Raw genomic sequence first — 8019 nt, 5'->3', positions numbered from 1 at the left:
CACAATACCATTGGCATCAATGTCAAACGTGACCTCAATCTGGGGCATGCCTCTAGGAGCAGGTGGGATACCCATAAGCTCAAACTCCCCAAAGGGCTTAGTGTCAGACGCAATTTCCCGCTCACCTTGCAGGACTTTAACACCAACCTGAGTCTGGTTATCAGACCTGCACAAACTATTTCAACCTGAAAATTCTAGTACGCCACACAGAGGTGGTCTCGAGGAAATCACAACATTAGGTAATGGAATGTGTCTTCAAGCATACTGACTGCACGAGTGCTATAATGTAGGTTAAAAGATGCATTTTCACTTGGTGAAGAACAAAACAAACAACTCCCAATCACTAGATGTGCTACTATGAATGGACTACAAGGACAGCCCAAAAGAACATTTTGGGCCCAGAACGTTCCCTTCATCTCGATCGTCTCTACTACGAATCGATATCACACCGGAGACAACACCATCTCTCAATTAATCGCGGTCTCTCAGGTAACAACTTCGGCTTCTCCGTTTATTTTTTCATATTTTTCAGTATCGATCTCGCACACGAACATGACTGACACTGCAAACCAATCAATTTAAGGCTTAGTGTCTTCTTGGGGTGATTTATTTCAATAAGAAGCCAAGCCAAGGAAATAAAACTAAGGAGTGACATATTGGAAGTTAAAGGCAAAAAGGAGAAGCTTAAAATTTGCAAGCCACGTGATAAAGGAAGTTGTCAAACCTTCTAGGTGTATGTATGGAAGAGAAGGTCAAAGTAATAGAGATAAGACTATAAGAGCAAGGAGAGAGTGAAGTCTGAACTTGCCTATTTGAAAAACTTTGAGTGGGCTAGAGATGCTACAGCTGTACTCCTCCATACCCTGATGAAGCTCTGGAATTCATCCCCCATGGTCTCCTCTCTTACATTTTAAACACCACCACTGTCATTAAGAACAACTACTTCAAGGGGTGAGTCTTTCTGTCCACTGTTTGGCCATAGTCTTGTGTGCCTTAAGGATACAAAATGAAATTACCTAACTGCTCATTTTTCAATCCCTTTGTCTCGCTTGACTGAAACTTATAGTGATAGTGGCCGTAAAGCCCGTAATATAGTTTACCTCTATTTAGTAGGTACTAGGTAGATACTTCCTATAAAACTGTCAACTGTAACTCTGTAACTAGCAGTCTGTTTTCTCTTTCCGAGTGACTGAGGGATACTTGCACTGGCAGAAAAATCATCTGATGGCAGAGGTTAATTGCTTGCCACCCATGACCTGCCTAACATAATCTATCATAATGAGAATGTGACAGATCTCTGCCTTAGCGCCTTTAGAAAGTGTTTGAAATTGTCTATTTTTAACATATAACTAAAAAACATGACAATGTACTGGTTTAAGAAGAACCAGGAAGATCTAATGGATCATGGGCTGAGTTTCGGTTGGGCGAGTGTTTATTTGTGAGAAATGGTGACAATGGGTGATGGGTGACATATGATGGGTTGGTCTCGGATGTGTAGTCAACTTGGAGGAGAATACTTGAGTTTTCTGTTGAAACGAAGCTTCATCCACTCTTTAAATAGACTGCCAACGTCCCATGGCTATGCACGCCTCTAGGGCACCTGTTATGAAATGGGTTCGGTGACTCTGTGAGTTTCACCCAAAAGCTCTAATAAGGTTTGAAGAAGAAATAAAGTGAACTGACAGTATCCCTTTTCCTTTTGAGTGCTAACTATGTGTAGAGTGCTAAATAGAGTCAACTTTTCATTATGCATAGCTGGTCTTAACTATGCCGAAGCGGTACTTTCGACTTTTTCTTGAAGAAATGCACTGCTCCGCTCACGCCCCCACTGCAATGCAGTTTACTAGTATAAACAATTGGGCTTATGGTTTTGGAATCATGGGCCTGGCTTAACTTGTCCATTGGCCGAAGAGCAGATTTATTATATAATATATATATCATACAAGTATGTTAGAAATCGCGGTCATTATTTCGTCGAAACATAAATAAAACTTAACTGCCATCTGCTCAATCACCCACTGAAAAGTTTTGCAGGTAATTCTTTTTACCCATTTTGGCTTTGATTGGTTTTATGTAATTGAATCATATGTCAGTGTCCTTTTAGTAACTAGAAGGGTACAACATTAATTAAGTATTTATTTCGACTTAAGTTGGTTAGTTTAATAGATTTACGGTTACCTTGTGAAAATCGCTCACGGAGATCAGACCACACTTCGGCAGCAGTGTTGGAATATATGCTATTATGAAGATCTTTTGAAATAGCATTCAACAACCAAGATAGACCATCAACAAACCCGAGTTTGTTTTTCGCTGTGAGTGCCATGCGCATTGCCCTACTCCAACTCTGATAATTGTCACCATCAAGGAGCACATTCCCTGGATTATCAGATGGATGGAGAAAAAAAGGATTGTTGTAATTGTCGATGGAGATGGGGCAAACGGAGTTGTTTGAGTTGGATGAAGGGTTGTTCGTATGAGGGTATGTAACGTCCTATATATGCACATACAACTATCTTGTATACTAGGCATCCAGACCACTCTGTCATTATCTGCGAGATGATTGATAGTTGTAGTCTTAATACCATCCCGTGCTAATGTAACTTAGTCTAAAAGACTAAAACCCATCTTGAGAGAAAGGTATAAAGGTAAGGTTGATAGTTGTTTAGTTACCTGATGATTTTAAATGTTGAGTTGTGTTCTATTTTTTATTGTTTATATATTTTTATTCCAGTTCTGATTTTTGTGAATGATCTCTGTTTCTGTGTACTGGAGATATCATCATACCACAAATCATTTGTTCAGGTTGGATATAATGAGGGCCTATTTATATTTTTTAAATATCACAATTACTGTCAATATGATTTGTTCAGTACAAGTGACGGTTGGAGTTGGACCGTTGGACCCTCTCTCGTCATGTGTTATTGTTGTTGTTTTTGACTTGTTGTTGTTGTTGTTGTTGTTGTCGCCGTCGTCATTGCATGCATGAATGTAATAACACTTTTAATATCAATATCAATAATACTTAGCTTTGCTGCATGCAGTTTCCACAAGTTTCAAAGAAGCATATATTACTGCAATGGAGTTCTCATTCAACGTGTGGGAACATGTTGCGATTCGATGCACAAAACACGGGCCAAAAGCGGGTTATTCTCGCCTAACCTGTCCATACATTTGCGAGATAGAAAATAAAATAAAGCATAGACAACCTCTTGTAAAAACTATTGAGCCCATCTTCAATAGCAAAGGCGAAATGAAGATCGCCAAAAAACTTGAAAGAACCGCCCAAACCGCAATTCCATCGAAGCCTACTTTATTGAGTTTGGACTTCGGTCGCAGATGAACCCATGTCACGCTTTTACAGGTCTTGCAATGATTTAATGCAATCGCGAAAGTGGCGAGAAGAGTAGTTGTGACTCACAAGGAACCATATTTGTTCCTACCTCTATTGCCGTAATATTGTGCAATGAAGCATTTAGCATTTAGTAGATGGGAGCAGAATGCTTTATACATTTCATGGGTGTAACAAAAAGATATTCATTGTCAAGTGTATGAAATTGTCTGCATCGAATGGCCTGCTTTGAGTGATTCTTTGATGAGGTGATCTCTGTTGTTGCTATTAGACTTCATTGATTGCTAAATTTATTGTGTTGCTGTTATTCGTACTATACTTGCTGCCTTGCTTCTTGAACATATTTAACTGAAAAGTTCAAATATTTTTTCCCAGTGCTTGAAACAGAGATCAGAATGGAAAGTTTGAAAGCATTAAAAGGGCTAGTATCCCTTATTAGATGTTCCTACACAATTTTATAAGTGATGTTCGTGCGGATTTTGATTTTGGCATATTATCCGTAGTGTGCTCCGTACATGCTTACAGTAACCTCGTTGCAAAACTCCAAAAGGGTTTCATGTCAATATAGTTTATGCTAGCAACGAGAGAATGATAGAATTAAACTGTAGGACTTATGTTCTATGTTTGAAGTATTAGTGGTGCATGTAGTGTTGTTGGTGATTTCAACAATGTTAGTTGTATACTCCTTCTAACGGATGGGATGTTATTGTACACGAGGGAAATTTTCCCTTTTGTAAGTAACCTTGCTACCACATGATTATATAGCAGCGAAGGTGTTGATGTTCAACTCCAACACCTGCATCCTTAAGATAGTTTACAATTTTACATGATCAATCCATTTTTGTCGGTGGACTGTATAACAACAAGAACACATTGAAATCAAAATCAAAATAAAAAATGAGATGGACGGACCGGACTAATGAACTTATGAACTCTCTTTTACATATATCAAAGCACCGAGTGACAGCGACACACCTCTAGATCATTTTTTATACCTCTCTCATAGCAACTAAGCAAGTCCATTAAGAGCAAGTCCAATGGAGAGCTGCTAAATTGGGCTGCTAAAAGTGCCACATATGCCTTTTAGTTTGCCCAGCCAAATTTGACTCCCCAAAATAAAAAAACCATTCCAATCGCGTTGTCTATTTTGAAGTGCTAAATGATACGGACGACATAATTTCTGCCGTCCGTCTATTATTTTTTGAAATTTTTTTAGACAGACGACACAGTTTCTGCTGTCTATCGAAATTTAACACACGGACAGTATAAATTATGTCGTCCGTCTCCCGAATTTATTATAGCAGCTGCTAGCGAAGGTCTTAACTTTGGCTAGGTTTTTGACTCCTTCCAAATTTAAGATTTTTTTAGCAGCCCCATTGGAATGACATTTTCGTGGTTGGGGTGCTATATTTGCCTTTAGCAGCCCATATAGCCCCCTATTGGACTTGCTCTAGCCCCTCATTGGACTTGCTCTAAGGAAAACAAATCTCCCCAAGTTTAATAAGATGTCCTAGTCCGTGAAACTATTTTGTAGTTGTTATGCGTCCATGAGGACTCCATGTCTACAGATGTTCCTCACTTGATGGACCATTATCTCTCCAGTAGTAGAAAGTATTCGAATGCCCGCACCTAAGACGTTCCTGACTTAATGGACCATTATCTCTCCAATAGTAGAAAGCATTCGAATGCCGCCCCTAAGAGCAAGTCCAATGGGGAGCAGCTATAATGGGCTGCTAAAATGTGCCACATTGGCCCTTTAGCAGCCCCGCCAAATTTGGCAGCCCAAATTCGAAAAACCAGTCCAATGGAGGCTTTTAGTAGTTGTGAAATTCGGGATACGGACAGCAAAGTTTCTACTGTCTATACGTTAAATTGCAACGGACGGCATAAACTCTACCGTCTATCTAGTCCAGACATCCCAACGGCTAAAAACGGCTAGTTTTTCTTAAATTGCAAATTCATAGCAATTACTTCACACAACTCTCTCACCATTTGCTCCCAATTCTCATATAATTTCTATCTACTCCAACTACAACAATCACTACTCCAAGTACAACAATGGATCCAAATGAACATGCAACCACATCAAAAGAAAAGAAATCTACAACGTCTGCCAATTTTTCAATTCAAAAAGACGAGGCTCTTTACAAAGTGTGGATATATGTTAATGAAGATTCAATTGTTAGTGCAGGGCAACGAGTCACACACTATAGGGAGAGAATATTAGAGAAATTTCGAGAGAGAGTTGGCAAAAACAACAAGAGAAGTAAGGATTCGGTGTCCACTTGATTTAGACACATCTAAAAAGCTTGCAACCGGTGGGCGGGAATTATCTCCTCTTCGGAGAGGACCGTAAGAAATGGCATAACGATCCCAAATCGGTTGGCTGAGGCAAAAACAACATATATGTTGGCTCATAACACACACTTTCAATTTGAGCATTGTTGGGCCCTCCTCAAGAATAGCCCAAAATGGAATGAAGAATTGGAAAGCCGGTCCACAACTACATCGAGGAGACGAACCAATGTCATTCTCGATGTAGATGACAAAGTCGTGCCTTTAACACCCACAATGCCGTTGACAACTCTTGGTGGCGTTCCAATTGATCCATTTACTACACAAGCTGGGGATGGAAGTGGAGGTGGAGGTGGAAGTGGAAATGGAAATGCAAGTGGAAGTGGAACCAAGAAAAAACGACCACCGGGAACAAGGAGTGAGAAAGAAAGGAGGAGATAATTACAAGATGATGGAGAAGTATTTGGCACAAATGACGAATGCTGCCACCGATAGGGTGAAGATGGTGGAGCTCAATAAGTGGAAAGAAGACAACAAAATATTAGCACAAGATACTTCTACTCTTGAGCAAGAAGTTGCCGAATACTTCAAGACGATGAAAATGGAGATAATTTGCCAAAGGAGAGAGAGTGGAATGTTTGGAACTCCAAGTGGTGCTTCTAGTGGTGGTGGTGCTTCTAGTGGGGGTGGTGCTTCTACTACTTATATTAATTTCAATGTTGTTTTAGTTATTTCATTTCCGTTGTTGTCGTTGTTAGTTCATTTCCAATATTGTAATTTCAATTTCAATTTGAATTGTCTTGAAACAACATAAAGTCAAACATAGATAATACTCAAACTATAGAACAAACATAAACATAGATAATACTCAAACTACAAACATAGAAATACTCATACTACATTCCTTGATCCGCACGAAATTGCCAAAGGTGATTGATGAGGTCAATTCTTAGTTGAACATTAGTTTCTCTACTCTGAATGTAACGAAGTGTGTTAGGTCTTCTTGCAATTTCCTCATTTTGATTCCCGACAACATGCAATACGACTGGTGGCTCCCAATCTATGTCAATTTGCCAATCTTCGATATCAATCTCTCGTTTATCCTCGACAATCATATTATGTAAAATTATACATGTTTTCATTATCCGATTAATATCATCCCTACTCCACATTTGCGTCAGCCTCTTGATTATCCCCTATCTAGCTTGTAAGACACCAAATGTACGCTCCACATCTTTACAACACGATTCTTGCGTCTTAGCAAAGGATTCCTCTATTTGAGTTGTTGGGTAAGGGATTGTTTGTACAAGTGTAGCCCATTTAGGATAAATCACATCGGCTAGATAGTAACCCATTTTGTATTGGCGACCATTCACAGTATAATTGCAACGAGGAGCATCACCATACATAAGATTGTCAAAAAAGTGAGAACGTTGAAGTACGTTGACATCGTTGTTTGAACCCGCCATACCAAAAAAAAGTGCCAAATCCACAAGTCTTGATCGGCAACGACTTCCAAAATGATTGTATGTTTCTTCTTATGTCCTACATGTGTACCTTGCCATGCCATAGGACACATTTCCCATTAGCAATGCATACAATTCAAACTTCTAAGCATACCCGAGAAGCCATGATTTTCACCTTGTGCAAGTAGATGTTGAATATCTTCTTCGTTTGGAGCCTTAAAATATTCTTCCTTGAAGACCGCCAACATGGCATCACAAAATGCCTCAAGCTTTCGAAAAGGGTGCTGTTTGCGATTTGAACGTATTCATCCCACGCATCCGCACCATAACCATATGCAAGAAAACGAATGCAAGCAACCACCTTTTGCATACCCGTCAAACATGGTTTTTTATATTAGCTTTTTTTTTTACTACGTTAGAGATTTGACTTTCTAATTTGATGCAAAAGCGAACTCAAAGTTTCTTACTCACGATCCTCGCGTTCGTAAAGTTGAAATAAGGATCGAACCAACCTAAAGGTTAGGACAACTACAAATTGGTTGTTACTCTTAGGAAACTAGTGAGTAAGTTTATATTAAAACTAAGATTCTTACCTACACAAACATTAAATAAAAACATTAAGATTCGAAATATGCAACTAAAACAAAATACAATTTACTAAATAAAAGGTGGAGAGTTAATCCTCCTCATGTGAAAATAACATTTAGTTGTTGATTTGAAAAAGTTCATTTGATTCTTCCTAGACTCATAGACAAGCCCTAATGGAAGAAAACTTGATCCCTAACATGTATGGCTCATTTCTAAACTCATACATGTTAGCAATTGGAATCAAGCAATGACTTATCTCTAAGCTCATTCCTTGATTCCTAACTAGACACTACACTAACTATCATTTTGGGATAGGATGTA

At 39.0% G+C, this 8019-nt stretch overlaps 1 pseudogene; it reads right to left on the bottom strand.

The window, feature by feature from the left end:
* Nucleotides 1-6840: 6840 nt before the first annotated feature.
* LOC147482191 (uncharacterized) lies at nt 6841-7480 on the bottom strand (annotated as a pseudogene).
* Between the last annotated feature and the right edge of the window lie 539 nt (nt 7481-8019).

Source organism: Coptis chinensis, chromosome 8, assembly GCF_015680905.1.
Source record: "Coptis chinensis isolate HL-2020 chromosome 8, ASM1568090v1, whole genome shotgun sequence".
NCBI classification, from domain to species: Eukaryota; Viridiplantae; Streptophyta; class Magnoliopsida; order Ranunculales; family Ranunculaceae; genus Coptis; species Coptis chinensis.
Note: the sequence above shows the minus strand (reverse complement) of the source record. Positions and strands in the feature narration are given on the sequence as shown.